The sequence below is a fragment of the Aquarana catesbeiana genome, linkage group LG01 (genome assembly GCF_042186555.1).
Source record: "Aquarana catesbeiana isolate 2022-GZ linkage group LG01, ASM4218655v1, whole genome shotgun sequence".
In the NCBI taxonomy this organism is placed as follows: Eukaryota; Metazoa; Chordata; class Amphibia; order Anura; family Ranidae; genus Aquarana; species Aquarana catesbeiana.
Genome location: NC_133324.1, coordinates 47,303,659 through 47,329,789, shown reverse-complemented (window position 1 = coordinate 47,329,789; position 26,131 = coordinate 47,303,659). Strand labels below are relative to the sequence as shown.

The window sequence follows — 26,131 nt, the reverse complement described above, 5'->3', positions numbered from 1 at the left end:
AGGTACGCGAGGTGTGTGCGGGATGGGGTACTTTTACGCAGTAAGTGGGCTTAAGCATCATATAGCCATATGGTGTGACCAAATCCTCATATTTTTTTAAAATATGTTCAGGTGTTTTAAATAGCCTTGCAGGAGTTAAATGTAATTTTTGTATGTGTGCGCTGTAATATTTTGTTCTGTTTGTATGGTCTTATCGCTGCACCATAAGACCATCAAATCAAATCAAATCAAAAAGATGATGTTGGTCGGGCCGAAACAGACGATAAATTCACAAAGCACTGTCACAGAGGAGCACAGATCGAGACTTTTTAAAAGTGCTTTCAATTTTGGGCAAGCTGAGTCTTCGGATGGTCGCAGCATAATAGAAAGTTGTAATAACAAAAGGCAACAAAAAGAAAATTGGAATGAAAGTGGTGAAATACTGAAAGTAATAACGTTGAGTGTCTTTAATCTTCAGTATGTCGTAACAGGTTGTGATGTTCAGCTGGTCAAGGTGAATGGTTAGATTGCTTATGAGAAGTGGTGCGGCGCCAGCTATGGACACCATCCAGATGAAGAGGCAGGTTGGCCAGGCTCGGCTTATCGTACGCCAAGAAAGGGACCGTACTGGATAGACCACCAGCAGAAACTGGTCCACGCTGATACTGGTCATTAGCAGGATGGAGCAGTACATGTTGCAGTACTGTGCCGCAGTGACAAAGCGGCACATCCCTTCTCCGATGACCCAGTTGTTTCCTGAGAATCGGTAAAAAATACTGAAAGGAAGCATGCTGACATAAAGGACATCGGCAGCAGCCAGGTTCAGCATGAACACCACCGAAGGTGTCCTCATCCTAATTCTGAATAGGAATATGAAGATTGCCATTAAGTTGAAAGGCAGAGATAGGAGGAACACAACAATATAGACTGAAGGTATAAATCTGGTCAACCAATGACTTTGGAGATAACCTAACACTTCAATGGAAAGAACCAAGGGGGTCCCGTTGGATTTAGCACCAGTTTCCAAATCTGAAAGTCAAAAGACAGATGTTGATTTAATCAGCTGAATATGGCACCTTTACCTGCTGTATACTATAGTGAAATTGTGAAGATGATTTCCTCTGCAATTTTTACTTTTACTGTAAAGAAAGCTAGTAAATGCAGCAGCTGCCACAGCCTTCTATTTTGGATCAAAGTAGAGAGAATAGTTGTAACCATTGCTGGGACAAGGTCATCTACTGTCCAGGGTGAAGATGACAAACTGTGCCCATCCAAAAAAAATTCAGCACTAATCCGCACACTCACCCCCTAAGAATAAATTTCCTCTGCAAGCCAAAGTTCTCCCCAAACAAAAATGCAAATATTCCCCTTCCTCCCACTACATATTCTACCTCAAAGTACAAATCTTTGTCCCCCCAATCCCCACTCCCAGCTCATCTTCTGGCCCCCGATCCTCCCAGCTCAAACCCCCCCCCCCAAAAAAAAATAACCCCTCCTAGCACAAATTCTCCCCAAATTTCCACTCCTAGCACAATTCCCCCTCTCAGAATAAATCCTCCCCCTCAATCCCCCCTCTTAGGACAACACCTCTCCCAGCCAAGTGAACCTTCCTAGCACAACCCCTTTCCCATTACCTTTCCTAGCACAAATCCCCCTCCCCAAATCCTCCCTTCTAGCACAGATCCCCTCTACCCAAATCCTCCCTCCTAACACAAATCCCCCCTCCCCAAATTCTCCCTCCTAGCTTAAATCTTCCCCCAATTTCCCCTCCTAGCACAAATACCCCCCTCAAAAAAAAAAAATAAACCCTTCTAGCACAAATCCTCCTCCCCCTAAATTTTCCCTCCTAGAACAAATTCTTCTCCCAGCACAAATCACCCCCAATCCTCCCTCCTAGCACAAATCCTCTTTCCCCCCAAATCCCCCTTCCTAGCACAACCCCCCCCCCCAATTACCCTTCCTAACTGAAATTCCCCCTAAGCCCCTCCAAAAACAACACCCCCTTCTAGTGCAAATCCCCCCCCCCCACAGCACAAATCCTCTCCTCCCAAAATTACCCCTCCAGCACAAATTCCCCTCCAATCCCCCCTCTCCTAGCACAAATCCCCCCCCCAATCCCCCTTCCAAGTACAAGCCCTTCACCCCAATCACCCTTCCTAGTACAATTCCCTCCCCCCAACTACCCTTTCTAGCACAAATTCCCCATATCCACCCCCCTCCCAATTTACCATCCTAGCACAAATCCCCTCAATAAAACAAGTGTAGTAGTTGCCGGTGTTCTATCGAATAGTGCCCTCCGTCTACGAGGGATAGCATTTGATGGGCAGAATTAAAAGCTATGCAAACAGCTGAGGGAGACCATACTTGTCAGATTGTTCCTCGCTGTTGCAGGGCGGGTTTACAGTGTGCTCAAGGTCGGTTTTTGTTTCTGTTGCAGGGCGGGTTTGGTGTGTTGAACAGCGGGTTTTGCCTGTGTCTAAGGGCGGCTTGCAAAACAGACAAAACCCACCCTGCAACACGGCCACAATCCACCCTGCAACAGCGAGGCACAATTTGACAAGTACGGTCTCCCTCCGCTGTTTGCATAGCTTTCAATTCTGCCCGTCAAATTGCATCTCCCGTCGAAAAATGCCTCCTACGATGTGAGGCCAGCTGATCGGGAAATGAGCGGGAGTGGCCTTCCGTACTGCGCATGCTCGGGCACTTTTCGACGGAGGGCACTATTCCATAGAACACCGGCATGTCAGAACCCCTTTAAATATGTCAGATTAGGATTGTTTACCTGACGTTCCATTGTTGCCATCCACACTCCATATACTGATGAAACTAAGAAAAAGGAAAGGTAACAGGATATTGATCCCCATCTAGATGGAACCCTAAAGACACCAGCAAAGCCTACAAAGATCTAAAGTAGAATGAGGCCACTTTTCACTATACCTGTGAATATCCTCCTATCTGAGGACGGGGAGGCGGGGTGATCTTCATTCTAAAATCTCCAAGGAATGGGAGAATCAATTCTAATGTACCGCTTATGACCGCTTTCCCCCACCACGATATGACTTTTAACAGAGAACCACACTTAAAACAAGCTTTAATGCTTAATGCTTTTTCAACATGTACATGATAGCATAAAAAAAGTGGAATTCCATTCAAAGCATTTTTTTTTTAAATTTTAGAATGAGAGAGAGTTAATAGCAGGTGATCCTGCAATAAAGGCACTTTCTGTAGTGGGGTGACAACACTCTATTCGTCACCCATTTATACTTCTGCACTGCCATCCTGTTACATGCTCTTCCTCTGGACAACAATAAGCGGGCATGCCGACACATTGCGTGGATTTACAGACAGGGTCGCTGATAGGGGGGGGACCACCAGTCCTCCTGTAGGGGGCCCAGACACACAGGGGGGCCCAAACAGCAGGGGGAATCGGTGTGGCCGGGCGTATGGGCTATTACAGAAGGATGCCCTGTGCTGCTCTTTACAGCAGCTGAAAGCCAGTTTCTCTCCCTCTCATTGGCTTTCAGCTGCTACAGGGAGAGACACAGACATAGGGAATTGATCTTGTAAGTGCTTTCCTTGCACTGATCCCCCTCCCTGTTCTGCCTGCTTCTGATTTCCCCGTGTGCTCCCCTGTAGCTGTAACGCCCCCCCCCTCCTTCCCATGGCGCTCCCAGAGCTACCCTCTCCCGCTGGCTGCTGCGGGTACAGGGTACGTGTCAGGATGAAGAGCGGAGGAAGAGGCCAGTAATACAGTGCCTTGAAAAAGTATTCATACCCCTTGACATTTTCCACATTTTGTCATGTTACAACCAAAAACATAAATGTATTTTATTGGGATTTTATGTGAATTGTGAAGTGGAAGGAAAATGATAAATTGTTTTCCAAATTTTTTATAAATAAATATGTGAAAAGTGTGGGGTACATTTGTATTCAGCCCCCCTGAGTCAATACTTAGTAGAACCTCCTTTCACTGCAATTACAGCTGCAAGTCTTTTTGGGGATGTCTCTACCAGCTTTGCACATCTAGAGGGATATTTTTGCCCATTCTTCTTTGCAAAATATCTCAAGCTCCGTCAGATTGGATGGAGAATGTCTGTGAACAGCAATTTTCAAGACTTGCCACAGATTCTCAATTGGATTTAGGTCTGGACTGTGACTGGGCCATTCTAACACATGAATATGCTTTGATCTAAACCATTCCATTGTAGCTCTGGCTGTATGTTTAGGGTCGTTGTCCTGCTGGAAGGTGAACCTAACCTTTTGCAGACTCTAGTGCCCTGTACACATGGTCGGATTTTCCAACGGAAAAAGTGCGATTGGATTGTGTTGTCGGAAATTCCGATCGTGTGTGGGCTCCATCTGACTTTTTCCGTCGGAATTTCCGACACACAGAGTTTGAGAGCAGGCTATAAAATTTTCCGACAACAAAATCCGATCGGTTAAATTCTGATCGTGTGTACACAAATCCGACGCACAAAGTGCCACGCATGCTCAGAATAAATTAAGAGCTGAAAGCTATTGGCTACTGCCTCGTTTATAGTCCCGACGTACGTGTTTTACGCCACACGTTCAGAACGATCGGATTTTCCGACAACTTTGTGCCACCGTGTGTATGTCGGCTAGTTCTGGGTGGACGTCCGGGGGACGTCCTCCCAGAATACTGCTCTCGCGCGCCCCCTGGGGAGCGCACCCGAGAACTTCCGTGACCGCATCACAGATCACGAAAACGGCCGCTGATCGCGGCCGTTTACCATGTGATCGCTCCGTCAAATGACGGAGCGATCACATGTCAACAGACCGGCATCATGTCATGACGCCGGTTCCTCCCTCCCCTCTGTGTACCGATTGGTACAGTGTGAGGGGAGAGGGGGAGGGATCGGATGGCAGCACCGCTGTGGGCTGCATGTGTAGTGCCCACAGCGGTGCTCAGTGACAATTGCAGTCACATCCATCCATCCCTCCATGCTCAGCCATCCCTGCAATATACCCTGCAATACTCTGCATTATACCCTGCAATACTCTGCATTATACCCCGCAATACTCTGTATTATACCCCGCAATACTCTGCATTATACCCCGCAATACTCTGCATTATACCCCGCAATACTCTGTATTATACCCCGCAATACTCTGCATTATACCCCGCAATACTCTGCATTATACCCCGCAATACTCTGCATTATACCCCGCAATACTCTGCATTATACCCGGCACTACTCTGCAATATACCCGGCACTACTCTGCAATATACCCTGCAATATACCCTGCACTACTCTGCAATACTCTGCAATACCCCGCAATACTCCGCAATTTTTAACCAGTTCCCGCCCACCGTCATATGACGTCCTTGACTTTGTGCGGGGATATCTGAATGATGCCTGCAGCTACAGGTATCATTCAAATATCAGCTTTTTCAGCCGGCGATTTCCTACACCATAAGAATGATCATAGCGGCTGTTCCACTGCTTGATTGTTCTTATGGGAGGCGAGAGGGGACCCCCCCCCCCTTCCCGCCACCCTCCGGTGCTTCTACCAACTCGCCGCTACGATCGAAGCCAGGATTGTTTTTTTTTTTTTATTTCAGGCTTCCCAGTCTAGAGGTGAGATGTGGGGTCTTATTGACCCCATATCTCACTGTAAAGAGGACCTGTCATGCCATATTCCTATTACAAGGATGTTTACATTCCTTGTAATAGAAATAAAAGTGATCAAAAATTTTTTTTGGGGGGGGGGGGAAAGTGTCAAACTAAAATAAATAAAGTAAAATGAACAATAAAAAAAAAAAAAAAAAATTTTTTAAAGCGCCCATGTCCGTGTGCACGCATGCAGAAGCGAACATATACGTAAGTCCCGCCCACATATGAAAACGGTGTTCAAACCACGCATGTGAGGTATCACTGCGAACGTTGGAGCGAAAGCAATAATTTTGGTCCTAGACCTCCTCTGTAACTCAAAACATGTAACCAGTAAAAAATTTTAAAGCATCACCTGTGGAGATTTTTAAGTGGCGACGTTTGGCACAATTCCACGAGAGTGTGCAATTTTGAAGGGTGACATGTTAGGTATCTATTTACTCGGCGTAACTTCATCTTTCACATTATGCAAAAACATTGGGCTAACTTTACTGTTTTGTTTTTTTTTAAAGCGAAAAAAATTGCTGCGCAAATACCATGCAAGATAAAAAGTTGCAACAACCGCCATTGTATTCTCTAGGGTCTTTGCTAAAAAAAATATATATATATAATGTTTTGGGGTTCTACGTAATTTTCTAGCAAATAAATGATTATTTTTACATGTAGGAGAGAAATATAAGAATTGGCCTGGGTGCTCCAGAACGCCTGGAGGTGCTCCGTGCATGTTGGGCCTCTGTATGTGGCCACGCTGTGTAAAAATCTCACACATGTGATATCGCCGTACTTGGGAGTAATAGCAGAATGTGTTTTGGGGTGTAATTTGTTGTATGCATATGCTGTGTGTGAGAAATAACCTTCTAATATGACAATTTTGTGAAAAAAAAAAAAGAAAAAAAAAATCTTGATTTTGCAAAGAATTGTGGGAAAAGATGACAATTTCAAAAAAGCTCACCATGCATCTTTTAACTTGGAATGTCTTCTTTCCAAATAGGGGTCATTTGGGGGGTATTTGTACTTTTCTGGCATGTTAGCCTCGGTTCACACTGGGACGACTTGTCAGGCGACCTTGGTCGCCTGACAAGTAGCGTTACGTTCAGTACAATGGAACCGTTCTAATCGGAGCATCGCGAGTCGTTCTGACTTAGAAAAAGGTTCCTGTACGACTTTGGGGGCGACTTGGGGCGACTTGCATAGACTTCTATACAGAAGTCATTTTGCAAGTCGCCCCGGCAGTCGTGTGCAGTTCGCCTCGGTGAGGCGACCTGCAAGTCGTGCCGCCTCTGGTGTGAACCGAGGCTTAGGGTCTCAAGAAATTAGATAGGCTGTCAGTACTTCAGGTGTGATCAATTTTCAGATATTGGCACCATAGCTTTTGGACTCTCTAACATTCACAAAGACCAAATAATATACACCAAGTTGTACTTATTTTTACCAAAGATATGTAGCAGTATAAATTTTGGCCAAAATTTACGAAGAAAAATTACTAATTTTCTAAATTTTATAACAGAAACAAAGAAAAATTCATTTTTTTACCAAATTTTCAGTCTTTTTTCTTTTATAGCGCAAAAAATAAAAAACCCAACGGTGATTAAATACCACCAAAAGAAAGCTCTATTTGTGTGAAAAAAAGGACAAAAATTTCATATGGGTACAGTGTTGTATGACTGAGTAATTGTCATTCAAAGTGTGAGAGCACCGAAAGCTGAAAATTGGTCTGGTTAGGAAGGGGGTTTAAGTGCCCAGTGGTCAAGTGGTTAAACTTCTCCACAACTGTATCCCTGACCTGTCTGGTGTGTTCCTTGGCCTTGGTGATGCTGTTTGTTCACTAAGGTTCTCTAACAAACCTCTGAGGGCTTCACAGAATAGCTGTATTTATGCTGAGATTAAATTATACACAAGTGGACTATTTATTAATTAGGTGACTTCTGAATCATTGGTTCCACTAGACTTTAGTTAGGGGTATCGGAGTAAAGTGGGTTGAATACAAATGCACGCCACACTTTTCAGATATTTATTTGTAAAAAATGTTGAAAACCATTTATCATTTTCCTTCCACTTCACAATTATGTGCTACTTTGTGTTGGTCTATCACATAAAATCCCAATAAAATACATTTACGTTTTTGGCTGTAACATGACAAAAAGTGGAAAATGTCAAGGGGCATGAATATTTTTTCAAGGCACTGTATGTCAATACCGGCCCCTTCCTTTTTTGAATGGACAAAGTGAGCGATTGGTACTGATCACTCCTGTGTCCATTGATAACTGAGCATAATAAACTGTGTTTACTATGCTTCAGTTTATGAATGAGCCTCTGTCTCCTGTTCATTCATCTTTAATGCCAGGGCTACAGAGGAAAGAACTGAAGAATCTGTGTCTTCAATTCCTTTCTCTGTCTCAAATGTGAGATGTGGGTGGTCTGCTTAGACCCCGATATCTCATCAAAGCCCCCCCAACAGCGTTGTAAAAAAAAAATTAAAAACTATTTTAAAAAATGTAAAAAATTCTAAAATAAAATAATTTTACAAAATTGTAAAAATTTATTTTAAAAATTTGTAAAAAATGAATAAAAAAAAATTGTTTTAAAAAATTGTAAAAGACAATAAGAAAAATTAAGGGCTAATTCACACAGGTTCTCTGTTATGTTTGTGTCCACTAATTTTAGTGTATTTTTAGTGAAAATATTGTTTTATTCTGTTCGGGGGTAGGCTGTACAAGGCCCCGTGATTTCTAACCTCTGTGTACAGAAACATACAAGAGTGAAGGCAGAGAAAGAACAAATGTTTATCCCAAAACTTGATTCAGTTCAGTGACTGTCGACTGTGACTCTGCTGGAAGTCTGGTCCAGCATCAACTACTCTTTCAGTATATAATAATTTCTAGGGTTAGGTTTGAACGTTTCTCCTGCTAGTTTGAGGTCTTTAGCTTCACGCTGAAAATACTGCCCTCCTCAACCTTATTCCTACCCTTCAATTATTTTAAGGTTTCAGTCATGTCTCCCCTTTCCCTTCTTTCCTCAAACCCAGACATACTAAGTTCCTACAGTTTCTCCTGGAAATGTTTTACCCTTGAGACCTTTCACTATGTTTATTGACCAACTCTGAACTCCTTTTTTTTTTCAGTGGGAACGCGGGGGAACGCAGTTCCGGCACCTTCAGAACTGAATGTACTGTATGTACTGACAAGGGATGATGGGGTGTGCTGGAGAGTGTATTGATGTTGGCTACTGCAGGATCTATTGTTGCTGGTGGGGGGGGTCTATTGTCACTTGGTAGATCTATTGTTTTGAGGGGTATACTGTTGTCGGTGGAGGATCTATTGTTACTGTGGGGTCTTATGTTGCTGGACACAGCAACAGGTACATAGAGTTACACTCAGGGGACAAGCCCCCCTCCTCTGCATAATGAAACAAGGCGGGGTAGACTTTACCTCCACCAGTAGCATGACACAGGTGACTTCTCATCAGTAGACTGTCTTTGGGAGGGGTTGCTGGAGGAATTCCCCCCCCTCCCCTCTCACAGCTAATCCACATAGACATATATCCCATAATACTTTGCTCACAAGGCAGACACAAACAATAGAACAATGGAATACGGCCACACCCCAAACGACCCAGCAGAGAGTACACCAGAGTATGTATGAGACAATATACTATATATATATATATATATATATATATATATATATATATACAACATTCCAGTGTGGTTGTACAGTGAGTCTGATTAGTACAGATCAGACTGGGGTTCTCTTACGCCCTGTGTCCCTAATAGACACGGGGTGACTTAGACATAGGAGGAGCATGGGGAGCTGAAACAAGTGTTTTCCAACCTCTCCAAGGGATTCTGGGGTTCCACGGGCCCCCCGCCCAAAGCGACTCCCGTCACAAGGACCTACTTCCTCCTGCTTGTGATCCCTCTAATGATATAAAGATCTATATAGAGGAATCAGGACCCCCTTCCTCCTGCTGGTGATCCCTCTAGTGATATAAAGATCTATATAGAGGAATCAGGACCTCCTTCCTCCTGCTGGTGATCCCTCTAGTGATATAAAGATCTATATAGAGGAATCAGGACCTCCTTCTTCCTGATGGTGATCCCTCTAGTGATATCTAAAGATCTATGTAGATCAGGGGTCTCCAAACTTTCTAAACAAAGGGCCAGTTTACTGTCCTTCAGACTTTAGGGGGTCCGGACTGTGACCAGTGGGAAAAGAAATTGTCCTGGCATCAGTGGGAGTAAACAACGAATCTTTGGTTATAAGAAGAAGAATAGCGCCCTGTCGTTGATGTCAGTCGGAGGAATAGTGTCCCATTGTTGGTGTCAGTGGGAAGACTAGTGCCCCATCATTGGAATCTATGGGAGAAATAGCACCCTGTCATTGGTGTCAGATGGGAGAAATAGCACCCAGTTGTTGGTGTCAGTGGAAGAAATAGTAACCCATCATTGGTATCAGTGGAAGGAATAGTGTCCCATCATTGTTTTCAGTGGGAGTAATAGTTTCCCATCATTGGTGTTACTAAGAGAAATACTGTCCCATCACTGGTATTAGTGGGAGGAACAGTGGCGGCCCATCCATTAGGGGCGCACAGGCACTCCCCCCCTATCCATGCATCTGGCCCCCTGATCTACATGCAGGGTGCCAGATGCATTGATTCCAACGGGTTTTTTTTTTTCGAAGCTAGTGATTAGAGCCACAGGATCTAATAGACTGCAAAAAAGGGTTTGCTTCTGGCACAGAGCACTGCGCCCGAAGCCGACCCAGTTGTGTGACAATAGCGAATGAACATTCGCTATTGTAACATTGATTCTCCTCCTGGCCAATCAGGACCTGTAACCTGATTGGCCCGAAAAGAGCCTTGATTGGATTGGCCGCTAGGAGAAGGAGGGAAGATGGGGTAAGTGCCGGGCCCCATCTACTGACTGACCAACCGGGCGGGGGGTGCCACCTGTGACCCGACTGACTGGGGGGGCGGGTGGAAATGGGTGGATTGTTTGCCGCCTCTCCCAAAAAAAACCCACCAGCCACCACTGAGGAGGAATAGTGTCACATCACTGGTATTAGTGGGAGGAATAGTGTCCTATCAGTGGTATCAGTGAGAGGGATAGTGTCCTATTACTGGTATCAGTGGGAGGAATTGTGCACCATTGTTGATGTCATTAGCAGGAATTATGCAGAAATTATTGTTGGTGTTTGTGGGAGGAATAGTGTCAGAAGGGCCAAAATAAGGCAAGCAAAGGGCCATATCTGGCCCCCTGGCCAGTTTGGAGACTACTTTATATAGAGGAATCCTGCTGCTGAATCGTCTTTTGATCACTAAAGATCTACGTGTATATGGGGGACCTCCTTCCTGAGCACATGGGTTGTGTGACTGGGTCCTTATAAATTGATGTCTAAGCTTAAACTCACAGCAACCAATCAGATCAATACCATCAATCTTGTACTGTCAGAATGCACCGCAATAAATAATAATAAAAACAATAATAATAAATAAAGCAAACAAAATATTTCTGAATATCTAAGGTTTTTATATATCACTGTGAATTAAAGAATGAATTAACAAATGAGTGAATTGATTCATTTGATGGTTTGTTATGGAGTATCGCACTTCACACTGTCCATTAAGTTCATAAAGTAATAGATTCTCTCAAATATTTTGTTTCCAGTGGTAAAATATAAGCCACACCAGTGTTCTCCAGTTGCATGTTAATTGAATGTATTTTGAATTATTTATGCTCTAATGGCCTCTCTTGCACTGCACCATTCTTTGTACAGTTCTGTATAGTGTGATGTCATCTTGACCACTGCTCCTATCACACGTGATGGATAAGTCTTAAAGGGGGGCCATGCTGAAAGCTCAGTGAAAATTGCACACTTCATTGTCATTGCTAATTACAAAGTGGCACTTCTAGGGGTTGATTTTCTAAAGGCAAATAGGCTCTTCGTTTTGCAAGGAAAGTTGCACTTTGCAAGGGAATTTTCCCCAGAGTTTAGTGAATGTGGTAAAATGTCACTTTGTGTAGCACCCTCTAGCTAGCTTTCCAGATGTAAATAGGTTTGTTAGTATATGAAAATTGGTTTGGTTGAGAGCCAGGCCTGGGTTGAATCTGGGTCAGGGCTGAGTGACTCGGGGAAGCTGGATGACTCATAAAGCACCATCTCTGGTGCCAGCCCGTTTCTGGAACCTTGGAGAGGCTTCCAGATGTAGTAGGTGGAGTCTAGGAGGAGCTGCTTGGCATTATTATGAGGTCCTTGACCAATCCCCAGCAAATAGGTGCTGGAAGGGGGTGGGCACCTCATAAATAAGTATGAGTCATGCCAGCAGGGGCAGTTGGGTGGAAGATGGAGAAGGAGTCACTGAGAAGGCTGTCGTTGGCCCTTGAGGGTGCCCCCTAGTCTGGAGGGGGGTGAACTCGGCCCTGGGGCTCGGGTGCTGGAAGGATCCCCCACAACACATGAAGGAACCCCTTCCTGGAGTCACGGGAGCAAGAAGAGGACAGTGGGAGCAGGTCAGCACGTCTGGGAGATCTCCTGAGAAGTCAGCCGGATGGGCTGATTAGTGTTCAGTCTGGGAGGACTGTGGAGAGAGTGTAAGTCTGGGAGAACTGTGAAGAAGTTAGCCAGGGGGGCTAGTGAAAGGGGCAGCTGCAGCCAGGTGGGCTGGCAGTGTCTGAACAAGTGGTGCTGGGATCAGTAGCCACTGGGATGTATGCTGGAAATTGACTTTTTGTTACACAACCAAGGGACCTTGGGTTCCTGCCTATAATAGGCTTTTGCTCAAGAATCTGACTAAGTGCTGTGTCAGATTAACTATCAGTGTGCCAGTGGAGCAAGCAAAGGAGTTTAAACTAAAGTGGGCATCCCATAATACCCATATCCTCATCCAAGTTTATTACCCTCAATAAAACTAAAAAAAAAATTTGCGGACTGTTCTCTGACTCCTAGTGACTGTGAATATTCGGTGTGCCTGGCTGTGCAGGGTGGGGGACCCCAGTTCATCTTTGGCCCTTAACGGAGTGCGCTACATTTGCAAAGAATACCCCATCACATGCAAGAAAAATTGAAAGAAAAACAGAATTTCCTTGCCTGCCTCTAACCTCAACCTGTACCTGAACACTGGCTACTATCTTGCTTGCCACCTCCCTAGGCCTCTATCTGGATCCTGACTTCTCTCTTTGCCTGCTGCCTGCTGCCTGCTTCGACCTTTGCTTGGACAGTGACTATTCTCTTGGCTGCCACCTGCCTTGACCTCTACATGGACCCCAACTACTCTTTTGTCTGCTGCTTGCCTCAACCTCTACCTGAATACAGACTACTCTCTTGTCTGCTGCCTGCCTTGATCCCGACTTCTCTCTTCCCTGCCACCTGCCTCTACCTGGACACCTACTACTTTCCCGCCTACCCCCAGCCTCAACCTCTGCCAGGACTCTGACCTTTCGCTATATTGTATCCTGTCTCCACAGTGTAGCCACCTTGTTCCTGCTACTCCTTGTTGAAGGAATCCTAAGGGCCGCAACCTGGTGTCAGCTTGCAGTAAAGTAGCCCGGGGGCCACTAGGGTCACCGGCTCATTACTCTTTATGGGATGTTCTGAAGAAAACCAAGTTGTCCTTTAAACTTTGTGCCTTGGAAGAGCCCACATCACCTACCAGGGGGGTCAACACTAACACTCTCCAAGTCAAAAGGATTGCAAAACCAGATTAAAGCAGGTTGATGCAGCTTAGAAAATCAAATGCAGTTTAGAAGGAGGTCAAATGCAGGTCAAATGCACCAGTTGATGAACCTGTGAATGATCTCAGAAAAGATCAAGATGCCTTATGCAAGCTGGATAAAAGAAGAAGCAAGCTGCAACCAACACAAGCCCCAATAGTTGGCACTATTTAAAGCAAGCCTACTACCTGTGAAAAAATAACTAGTAGGTAAAGCATTAATGTGAAAGAAGAAACTTTTTACTTACCTGTCTGGGAGAGGTGTGTTGAAACATCAAGAGCATGGGGCACTGCACTAGGATAGTGTGTCCCCAGCTGTGGTCCCTCCAACCATCCCCTGCATCAACACTGCGTCCTGTAGTAGAAGTCAGTGGGAAGAACCAAAGCGCACAGCTGGATATATGATATTCTAAACACCCAGAAGTGACAGCACAGGTGCCTGAAGTTTTTCAACACAGCAATGTTTTAACATGTGCCTTAATAAATTATTCATACCCCTTGACATTTTCCACATTTTGTCATGTTACAACCAAGAACCTAAATGTATTTTATTGGGATTTTATGTGATAGACCAACACAAAGTGGCACATGATTGTGAAGTGGAAGGAAAATTATAAACGGTTTTCAACATTTTTTTACATATCTGAAATATCTGAAAAGTGTGGCATGCGTTTGTATTCAGTCCCCTTTACTCTGATACCTCTAACTAAAATCTAGTGGAACCAATTGCCTTCGGAAGTCACCTAATTAGTAAATAGAGTCCACCTGTGTGTAATTTAATCTCAGTATAAATACAGCTGTTCTGTGAAGCCCTCAGAGGTTTGTTAGAGAACCTTAATGAACAAACAGCATCATGAAGGCCAAGGAGCACATCAGACAGGTCAGGGATAACGTTGTGGAGAAGTTTAAAGCAGGGTTAGTTTATAAAAAAATATCCCAAGCTTTGAACATCTCACGGAGCACTGTTCAATCCATCATCCGAAAATGGAAACAACTGGCACAACTGCAAACCTACCAAGACATGACCGTCCACCTAAACTGACAGGCTGGGCAAGGAGAGCATTGAGATCCACAGCTCAGGTGGGAGAATCTGTCCACAGGACAACTATTAGTCGAGCTCTTCACAAATGTGGCCTTTATGGAAGAGTGACAAGAAGAAAGACATTGTTGAAAGAAAGCCATAAGAAGTCCTGATTACAGTTTGTGAGAAGCCATGTGGGGGACACAGCAAACATGTGGAAGAAGGTGCTCTGGTCATATGAGACCAAAATTGAACTTTTTTGCCTTAAATCCAAACGCTATGTGTGGCGGAGAACTAACACTGCACATCACCCTGAACAAACCATCCCCACCGTGAAACATGGTGGTGGCATCATCATGTTGTGGGGATGCTTTTCTTCAGCAGGGACAGGGAAGCTGGTCAGAGTTGATGGGAAGATGAATGGAGCCAAATATAGGACAATCTTAGGAGAAAACCTGTTAGAGTCTGCAAAAGACTTGATACTGGGGTGGAGGGTCACCTTCCAGCAGGACAACGACCCTAAACATACAGCCAGAGCTACAATGGAATAGTTTAGATCAAAGCATATTCATGTGTTAGAATGGTCCAGCCAAAGTCCAGACCTAAATTTAATTGAGAATCTGTGGAAAGACTTGAAAATTGCTCTTCACAGACGCTCTCCGTCCAATCTGACAGAGCTTGAGCTATTTTGCAAAGAAGAATAGGCAAAAATGTCCCTCTCTAGATGTGCAAAGCTGGTAGAAACATCCCCAAAAAGACTTGCAGCTGTAATTGCAGTGAAAGGTGGTTCTACAAAGTATTGACTCAGGGGGGCTGAATACAAGTGTACCCCACACTTTTCACATATTTATTTGTAAAAAAATTTGAAAACCATTTATCATTTTCCTTCCACTTCACAATTACCATATTTATCGGCGTATAACACGCGCCGGCGTATAACACGCACCCAAGTTTAGGAGGGAATTTTAAGGAAAAAAACTTACATTTAAATACCCATCAATGCAGCATTATCAGTGTCCATCTGCATGCTTGTCCAGTGTCATTTGCAGATTTGTCAGTGTCATTTGCAGCCTTGTCAGTGTCATTTGCAGCCTTATCAGTGTCCATCTTCAGCCTTGTCAGTGTCATTTGCAGCCTTGCCCAGGCTGCAGTTAAACTGCAGTGACTTGTCAGTGTCACTGCAGTTTAAATACGGCGCTGCCGAGATACACAGAACCGATCCTCTGTATCTCTGCTCCTGTCGGCTTTTCTCGGCTCCTCTCGCAGTCCCGCCCAGTCCCGCCCTATGATGGACATAACATAGGTCCAATGGCGGGACTGGGAGCCGAGCGCCGCCGATATACATACGTAACTGAGTGTACTTGGCTAGCTCCGCTCACAGTCACGCCCAGTCCCTGTGTTATGTCCATCAATGGGGCGGGACTGGGCGTGACTGTGAGCGGAACTAGCCGAGTATAGCCGAGTACACTTGGCTATGTATGTATCTCGGCGGCACTCGCTCCTCCGCTCACAATCAGCGGGGGATTGGCGGGGATCGGCGTATAACACGCACCCACAATTTTCCCCAGATCGGCGTATAACACGCACCCACAATTTTCCCGATTTTAAGGGGAAAAAAGTGCGTGTTATATGCCGATAAATACAGTATGTGCAACATTGTGTTGGTTTATCACATGAAATCCCAATAAAATACATTTACCTTTTTGAAAGTAACATGACAAAATGTGGAAATTTTCGAAGGGTGTGAATACTTTTTCAAGGCACTGTAAGTATAAACCTGTTTTCATTCATAGTGTGCTTTGTCTTTTATTTTTTTTTATTGGGAATAGGGTAGCTCTAAAATATTTTTTTTGGCTATATGGGAATGAGTGCATGAATGCGGCACACCAATTCCATCCAGTGGCTGTAGAGCAACACTACATCAGAAACTGAGCCATGGGTAGCACAGTACATTTGTTTCTAATTCAGAGGCATTATTGCCTTTAGGGCCCCCCGGCCTCTTCTCAATACAGGCCCCTAAGTAGAAAGAACACCCTCAATACAGAACCCCTGCCTATCCCACAGTATAGAGAACCCCTCTCCCTCCAGTACATCCTCCTCCCATCCCACCAGCACAGACCAGTGCCGAGGAGAAGCCGTCCATGGCCTTGCATATCAAGGAGCCACTTTAGTTAATTCAAATGCATATTACATAATAATTAATTTATATGCAAACCATGCTGCAATTTGTATATGAATGCATTGTAGACACAAGGTATGGGGAAGAGCTTTTGTGAGACAAAGCCCCTGTACAGAGGACAGTGGAACAGCGGGACAGTCCTGCACAATCTAGGACTGTTGGAAGGTATACTAACCACCAATGTAAGGGAGCCCTTCTGCCATTGATCACCAATGAAAGGGGCTGATCATAAATGTAAGGGGGGCTTTTTTCCTCCCAATGACCATCAAAGTAAAGGGGCCCTATTCCAACGACTATCAATGTAACAGGCTCTTATCCACTAACCACCAATGTAACAGGGCTTGTTTCAGTTGCAGTACTCTACTTAAGCCCAATTAAATGGGTGACCTTCTTCTACTGACTACCCCTTGAGGACTGCTCGGATTTACCTGCTCATCTGCATCACCATGGCCCTGTGAACCTTCCAACCCACCTGACATTCTGGGTTCTGACATCTGACATGTTTTCACAAGCACTTTTAATTGACACGTCACACAAGTCAATATATTTATGGTATCTCAGCTTTTACTGAAGTAGCAAAGTAGTATTAGTTTGTAAAGGAATTAGTTTCCATCTTTGCCGACCAGCTGGACGTGGTGGCGTCAGTAATGGGCGGGTTCTCACCGCCCAGACAGGGTCCCCGCCCCATGCCTCGTCGGCTCAGCGTGACGTTGGTGGCAATCGCCGGCGCAGGCGGGTTGTATATCAGGCGTCTCCTCAGGTGCATTCCTCTCTCCCACACATGTGCAGACGCCACAGCTTTGGAAAGCTCCTGTCTTTAGCACATCAAAGGTAACATCCTGTGACCTTATCATCAAGTCCCTACTTCTCTTACTCTCAAGTTTAGTACCTTCTGGTGTATCTCAATGGATTTATTTATCCATTTCAGATATACTTTCCATCTTTTTGATCAATCACTGGCCCCATTGTGGAGGAGATGGTTTGCGCTCTGTGGATGATGCCGGTTTAAGCCTGTCATGTGTCGGATCCCTTGCCACCTCAGCTCCGAGTCTTTGCCTCACACCATAGCTTGGTTACGTTGTAAGTATCAAGAAACTGACACACTGTCCTATCTGGTTGCACTTACCGTATATACTCGAGTATGAGTCGAGTTTTTCAGCACATTTTTTTGTGCTGAAAGTGCCCCCCTCGACTTATACTCGAGTCAAGCACTTTTCTACAGCAGAGAATGACATTTTCCGAACTGATTTTGGGGCCCCGTATCTCAGGGCCGCTTGGTGCTAGGAACCCCAAATTTGGTGTGCAAACCTAGTGGAACTGGTACCATAACATATCCAAAGCTGAAGTTCCTAGCTCTAAGTGGCCCCGAGATACGGGGCCCCAAAATCGGTTCGGAAAATGTCATTCTCTGCTGCAGAAAAGTGCTTGACATTTTCTGAACCGATTTTGGGGCCCCATATCTCAGGGCCACTTGGTGCTAGGAACCCCAAATGTGGTGTACAAACTCAGTGGAACTGTTACCATAACATATCCAAAGCTGGGGTTCCTAGCACCAAGTGGCCCTGAGATACGGGGCCCCAAAGCCGGTTCGGAAAATGTCATTCTCTGCTGCAGAAAAGTGCTTGACATTTTCTGAACTAATTTTTGGGGCCCTGTATCTTGGGGCCACTTGGTGCTAGAAACCCCAGCTTTGGAAATTTAATGGTGCTAGTTTCACTGGGTTTGCATACCAAATTTGGGGTTCTTCGCACTAAGTGGCCCTGAGATACGGGGCCCCAAATTCGGTCAACTGTGTCCATCTGCAGCAATGTCATTTCGGGACCCTTTGGGTTCAGAGACCCCAAATTTTGGCTGCAGCTAGGGGGCATCTAGGAACCCTTAACTACCGAGTTTGGGGGGACCTATGGCTGCAAATGGGCACAGTGAGACTGCAAATGGGCATTGTTGACCCTCTTTTCCACTTACAGTAGCTGTGCATTTCTCACCCTCTTCTTATACTCGGGTCAATAAGTTTTTCCCATTTTTTTGTGGTAAATTAGGGCCTCGACTTATACTCGGAACGACTTATACTCGAGTATATACGGTAGTCTATTTCCTGATGTCATTATACTTTGTTATTTCAGAAATCCTATAGCATCCGTCCCTGAAGAAGTGTATTCACAGAAACGCGTCGGACATCAAGGATGTAGCCACTATGCTTTCTATGGGATCTCACTCTGATCAACTTTTTTATGCATCATTTTTTAGACTTACCTTCTGCATTATGTTGTCTTGTGCTTCCCAGTTTCATATGTACAATCTCTATATGACATATGTGTGTTAGCTATCTGCTCAGATATCATGTTGAATGTTTTTATATACATGTATTTATGTAGGACATGCCTTGTGCACATGCACATGCAACCTTTTTACATGTAATATATACCAGTATGATTTATATGCAATAAATTTGAACTTTTTTTATCTTAACCCCAATCTGTCAACTGGCTCATTCAAAGTCCCACTGCTCCCCTTTTTTGCTCTTTTTTTTCTAGTTTGTAAAGGAGGGCAATAGATCAACCAAGTTCTGAATAACAGCACAGACTTAATAGAGGAATTTCCCCAAAGACAGCTTAAGAACAGTTTAACAGCAGGAAGATACAATATACATACAGTGCCTTGCAAAAGTATTTACCCCCCTTGGCATTTTTTGTGTTTTGTTGCCTCACAACCTGGAATTAACATGGATTGTTTGAGAATTTGCAACATTTCATTTACAGAACATGCCCACAACTTTGAATATGTTTTTTTTTTTTATTGTGAAGCAAACAACAAATAGGACAAAAAAAAAACAGAAAAAGTCAATGTGCATAACTATTCACCCCCCTAAAGTCAGTACTTTGTAGAGCCACCTTTTGCGGCTATCACAGCTCCAAGTCACTTCGCCACATCTTACCACTGGGATTTTTGCCCATTCCTCCTTGCAAAACTGCTCCAGCTCCTTCAAGTTGGGTGGTTTGCACTTGTGAACAGAACAGGAATCTTTAAGTCTGACCACAGATTTTCTAATGGATTGAGGTCTGGGCTTTGACTAGGCCATTCCAACACATTTACATGTTTCCCCTTAAACCGCTAAAGTGTTGCTTTAGCAGTGTGTTTGGGGTCATTGTCCTGCTGGAAGGTGAACCTCCATCCTAGCCTCAAATCACACACAGAGTGGTACAGGTTTTGCACAAGAATATCCCTGTATTTAGCACCATCCATTTCCCTCAACTCCGACCAGTTTCCTAGTTCCGACTGCTGAAAAACATCCCCACAACATGATGCAGCCACCACCATGTTGGTGTTCTTTGGGTGATGTGATGTGTTGGGTTTGCGCCAGACATAGCGTTTTCTTTGATGGCCAAAAAGTTCAATTTTAGTCTCATCAGACCAGAGCACCTTCCTCCATACATTTTGGTATTCTCCCACATGCCTTTTCGCAAACTCAAAATGTGCCATTTAGTTTTTTGCTGAAAGTAATGGCTTTCTTCTGGCCACTCTGCCATAAAGCCCAACTCTATGGAGCATACGGCTTATTGTCGTCCTATGTACATATACGTCAGTCTCTGCTGTGGAACTCTGCAGCTCCTTATGCCCTCCTTGTCTGGTCCATGAGTTTTGGTGTGCGGCCGTCTCTTGGCAGGTTTGCTGTTGTGCCATGTTATTTCCATTTGGTTATGATAGATTTGATGGTGCTCCGAGTTATCAAAGATTTGGATATTTTTTTATAACCTAATACATCTGGAAGGTGGAGTATTAGACCCTGAAATATCACCTTGACCTTCTCGTCTTCTCCTTTCTGTATTCCTTCATGTCGGCGCTTCCTCTCGTTCGGTCTCGGCACATCTGGATTCTGGAGCCGCTGGCAATTTCATGGATTGGGAAACTGCATCTTCCATGAGACTTACCCTTTTGCCCCTTACAACGCCATTGGTGGTCTTGGCGATTGATGGCACTGTTCTCCCAGGGGGCCCTATCCGCTTCCAGACCCTCCCTGTTAAGATGTCAGTAGGGACACTCCACCAGGAGTGGATATCCTTCCTTGTCTTACCTAAGGCTTCATCTCCTATCATATTAGGTCTTCCTTGGTTACGGCTCCATTCTACACCCGTTGACTGGACTGCTGGACAGATCCTGCCTTGGGGTTCCTCCTGTTCCTCATCCGGCCTACTCAAGGTTACCCCAAAAGAGAAATTTCCTGTTGCCACCATTCCAGTATCTTCTGCTCTTCCCGCTGTATATAGCGATTTCTGGGATGTGTCCTGCAATAGTTGGACTGATGCACTCTGTAGATCATGTGGCACTCTGGATGAGGAGCCCACCTATGAACCTGAGCCAATCATTCACTCCAGTTTGCATAACCATTTACCTTTGCCTGTCCCTAAACTCCCTTGGACGCACTGCCAGGCTAACTTGTCCGCAAGTTCCACAGTCGATATGCCCTGTGATGCGATTGAGATAGTCGCTACACCTGGCGATACTATTCAGTAGGCCTCTGCACCAGTTATGCCAGTCCAGCCCATGCCCGGTGAGCTTCCTGCTTTTTCTTATTCGGGACCTTCTGTAACCTGGTCTCACCCTACTACTACTATGTCCATTCAAACCTGTCTAAGAGGCTCAACCCACCCTTTGGATAGACTGCCCCATTCGGCCAGGTGGGGTTTTCAACCTTTTTTCAGGACTCTGCATTCTGCTTGTGTTTTAGCTATCCAGCTTGACTCCTGTGAGACATCACCTTCTAACCAACCTGGTCTCAGGGATCCACTGACCTCTGCCCAGTCTGATGATCCTGTGCTGGATGTCCAGCTCATCTTTAAGGGTCTGGGGGACCCTGCTCAGACTCCTGATGGTCTTCTCATGCCCTTACCCATTCCTAAGAAGCCTTTAGCCCTCAATAAGTCCTCTTGTCCTCTTCCTACCTCGGTTTCGGTCTCTGAGGTTAATCTAAAGTACGAGGTTAGTCAAGTTCTGGATTTCCGGTGCCGTAGAGGCATTCTTCAGTACCTCCTACATTGGAAAGGGTTTGGTCCTGAGGAGAGGTCTTGGATCACTGCATCTGAGATCTTTGCACCTCGTCTGTTGAGGAGGTTTCATCTGGAGTTTCCCTTTAAGCCTGAGCCCAGGTGGGGGAGGCCTCGTAAGAGGAGGGGTACTGTCATGGTTATGTAGTAATTTTTCTCTGTTAGCTTATCTCTCCTCATGTGTTCAGACTAAGAGGCCAGCCACTCTCACCTGGCTGTTTTTATACCCTCTCCTCTAAGCATGGCTCCACCCCAGGCCCTATCTGGGAACCCTATATTAACCTGTGCACTGCAAGCCAGCGGTGCTGATCAACCATTGTGTATTCGGCTTCCTGTTTCCTGCTTGCCGTGTGCTCTTCGTTTGTCTCTGTTACCGACCTTGTTCTCGACTATTCCTGTCTGCTCGTGACCCTGAACTTTTGGCGTGTCCCTGACTATCCCTGCTTGCCTGTGACCCTGAACCTTTGGCGTGTACTCTGTTGTTCCTGTCTGCTAGTCGCCCTGACCTCTGCCTTATCCCTTTACTATCCTTGTTGTTCTAGCCTGCTACTACTATGTCCATTCAAACCTGTCTAAGAGGCTCAACCCAACCTTTGGATAGACTGCCCCATTCGGCCAGGTGGGGTTTTCAGCCTTTTTTCAGGACTCTCTGCATTCTGCTTGTGTTTCAGCTATCCAGCTTGACTCCTGTGACACATCACCTTCTAACCAACCTGGTCTCAGGGATCCACTGACCTCTGCCCAGTCTGATGATCCTGTGCTGGATGTCCAGCTCAACTTTAAGGGTCTGGGGGACCCTGCTCAGACTCCTGATGGTCTTCTCATGCCCTTACCCATTCCTAAGAAGCCTTTAGCCCTCAATAAGTCCTCTCGTCCTCTCCCTACCTCGGTTTCGGTCTCTGAGGATAATCTAAAGTACGAGGTTAGTCAAGTTCTGGATTTCCGGTGCCGTAGAGGCATTCTTCAGTACCTCCTACATTTGAAAGGGTTTTGTCCTGAGGAGAGGTCTTGGATCACTGCATCTGAGATCTTTGCGCCTCGCCTGTTGCGCCTCGTCTGTTTCATCTGGAGTTTCCCTTTAAGCCTGGGCCCAGGTGGGGGAGGGGGAGGCCTCCTAAGAGGAGGGGTACTGTCATGGTTATGTAGTAATCTTTCTCTGTTAGCTTATCTCTCCTCATGTGTTCAGACTAAGTGGCTGTTTTTATAACCTCTCCTCTAAGCATGGCTCCACCCCAGGCCCTATCAGGGAACCCTATATTAACCTGTGCACTGCAAGCCAGCGGTGCTGATCAACCATTGTGTATTCAGCTTCCTGTTTCCTGCTTGCCGTGTGCTCTTCGTTTGTCTCTGTTACTGACCTTGTTCTCGACTATTCCTGTCTGCTCGTGACCCTGAACTTTTGGCGTGTCCCCGACTATCCCTGCTTGCCTTTGACCCTGAACCTTTGGCGTGTACTCTGTTGTTATATTTGTATGTCCGAACTGTGTTGATTTTGCCTTTATCAGATGGGGTGATGTCACCCCTGTGAAAGCCAAATTTTGAAGATGCACACAAATTGAGAGTCAAAATGGGGATTTCCCTCCTGATCCCATGCCTAATGTCAACATGTGCTAGCCATCATGGGGGATCAATGGACGTGTTTTGGGGGTACAACCCCTTCATCTCAGCTACTTGAGTTGCGAGGAAGGGGTTGCACCCACAAAATGCGTACCTTGATATCCCGTGATGGCAGATAGCACAAGTTGACACACTGGGGGTTATTTACGAAAGGCAAATAAACGTTGCACTACAAGTGCAAAGTGCACTTGAAATTGAACTGAAAGTGCACTTGGAAGTGCAGTCACTGTAAATCTGAGGGGTAGATCTGAAATGAGGGGAAGCTCTGCTGATTTTATCATCCAATCATGTGCAAGCTAAAATGCTGTTTTTTATTTTCCTTGCATGCCCCCCTCGGATCTACAGCGACTGCACTTCCAAGTGCACTTTCAGTGCAATTTCAAGTGCACTTTGCACTTGTAGTTTGCACTTGTAGTGCAAAGTGGATTTTCCTTTCGTAAATAACCACCACTGTGTGCATCTTCAAAATTTGGCTTTCAATATACTTCAAAAAAGATTCAAAATTTTAAAAAATATAAACAAATTGAAGAATTTTGTTGTGTTTTAGATTCTGCCTAAAACATCAATGATGTTTTTGAGTCTTTTTTCAACATCATTGATGCCTTCCTTGATCTTCTGTAAATCCCGATTGCACACCATGATCTCCCCGATGAGGAGGTGTGCACTTGCACTTGTAAAATTACTTTCTTCTTCCACAGAATCCACATCACCTAAAATAAAAAAAACACACCATGTATTATAAATATGCAGGCATACATCTATTACCTGAAGCTGTGGTCTCAGACACTCACCTGTTGTGGTCACTATTTCGCCCACTTCATAAACCTCTCCTTCCTCCACATCCTCTGGTTGTGGTGATAATATTTCCCCTTCTTTATGAGGTTGGGGGTCCCTGGTGTCCTCTGATGTCCTGATTCTTTTCTCCCCTATGTGAATAAAAAAAAAAAGGTATACTTAGCACACAGATATTTGAGGGCAGGAATAGGAATCTGAAACATTGCTTGAAGTGTCGTACAATTGTCTTTTTGGGCAGAGTTCCAAGCTGAAGACATTTTTTCCCTTTCTAAAGCTGGAATACTTACCTTTTTTGTACAATTTTCACACATGGAGACACCCCTAGTATCCACTGGAGCACCAGTGTGGGACACCCTAAAAAGTTTGTTCTGGTGTCCCACACTAGTGCTCCTGCGTCCAGATGTGTAAACAGCTGCTGAGTGTCCTCTCCTTACATTGAATCAAGTTTACATTTCACTCAGTTACAAACCCATCTAGACAACAATGTACTAAACTTCTTTTACTACAAATAGGCCTGAACAAATGTAGTTAACCTGGATCCGCCAAAAACATTGTATTAGTGGTCGAACGAACGATGTTTACTACGAACGATTACTGTGCCCACGAACCTGAAAGTTGCCATTTTAACTGTACAACAGTAAAGAAAAACACATGGAGCATCACAAATGTAATAATAATAATAGAAACACACGACAAATACTTACTTTTTAGAAGCACTTTCTTGATCTTTCTGTACTGATCCTGCTCCCTCAATTTCAGGTCTGACCATCGTTTCCTCAGTTGATCTTTGAATCGTCGTACCCCAAAATTCCGGCGCAGACTTTTCACAACTTTAGCCATGATCTTGGCCTTTCTCACATTTGGGTTTGAGTAAGGTCCATACTTCCCATCATAGTCGGCCCTCTTCAAGATGTCCACCATCTCCACCATCTCTACAAAGGACATATTTGAGGCCTTAAATCTCCTCCGGGATCGGGACGTTCGTGACTCTGCGCTTTTGTCGTTGCTGCTGCTGTCTGCATGCACTTGCTCTTTCACCGCCATGTGCTCTCCCACTGTGCCGAAAGAGAAAGGGCGGGGAATATACTAGATAGAAGGTCAGGGGCGGGCGGAGTTTCATGCATGCGCAGTGTATATAAATTGCAACATGCATGCGTTGTACGTACGATCCACATTGGGACAAGAGTAGGAGAGTTTAGCCTGACATTAGGGTTTGCCTTGTGTCTTGCAGAGAAACTGGATCCATTCAATAATAGGAGATGTCTACCAATATTCATTGACATGTTCAGGGAGCTGCCCTGTCTGTGGCCGGTGAACCACCCATTTTTAAATAAGCTAAGAAAGAGGAAGGCAGCGCTGGAGAAACTGCTTGAATTTGTGAAGCCGATGATCCCCACAGCAGACATCAACTATTTGAAGGCCAAAATTGGTGGCATGAGGAGTACTTATCATAGGGAGTGAAAGAAGGTCCAGGATTCCATGAGATCAGGAGCAGCAGATGACGTTTATGTACCCAGGCTGTGGTACAATGACAGACTGCATTTTCTGTCAGACCAGAGTGAACCCAGGCCAGCACTCTCCACTCTTCCTTCAAGGCTTACTTCCACCTCAGCTGAGGCTTCCGATGTCCAACCTGGGCCTTCCAGGCAGGAAGATGTGGAGGAACCCAGCTTGAGTCAGGTATAGCATTGTTCAACATATTTTTTGTCGTAAAATTAATGATGTTAACTAGATGTTATTATTGATTACTAATTTCTGATTTAACAAAGTGGTTTACATATCAATAGACAGTAGAGGCCACAAATGATTGGGACGAGAATGAAAAATGCTGGGCTCAGAATGATAGTTTTTTCTATTTGCTAACATTCAGTTTGCAACAGTCATGAGCTCAAAATTGTGTGTGATTGATGAACAAAAAACTAAAACTATGTCCCTTTTTCATACACAGGAAAGCCTCAGCCAGGAGGTCGACCATCCTCCTCCTCCTGCCACAACTCCAACACCAGAGCCACAGCCTGGAAGGAAGCGTCTAAGGAAGACAAGAGTGTGATGACCTGGGTTCTGTCTGGTCTGGCAAAAGATGCAGGCTGTTGTATGACCACAGCCTGAGGACATATATGTCATCTGCTGCTGTTCCTGATCTCTTGGACTCCTGGAT

General features: G+C 44.9%; 1 pseudogene; it reads right to left on the bottom strand.

Moving 5' to 3' along the window:
• Nucleotides 1–222: 222 nt before the first annotated feature.
• LOC141142900 (proteinase-activated receptor 1-like) lies at nucleotides 223–3,642 on the bottom strand (annotated as a pseudogene).
• Between the last annotated feature and the right edge of the window lie 22,489 nt (nucleotides 3,643–26,131).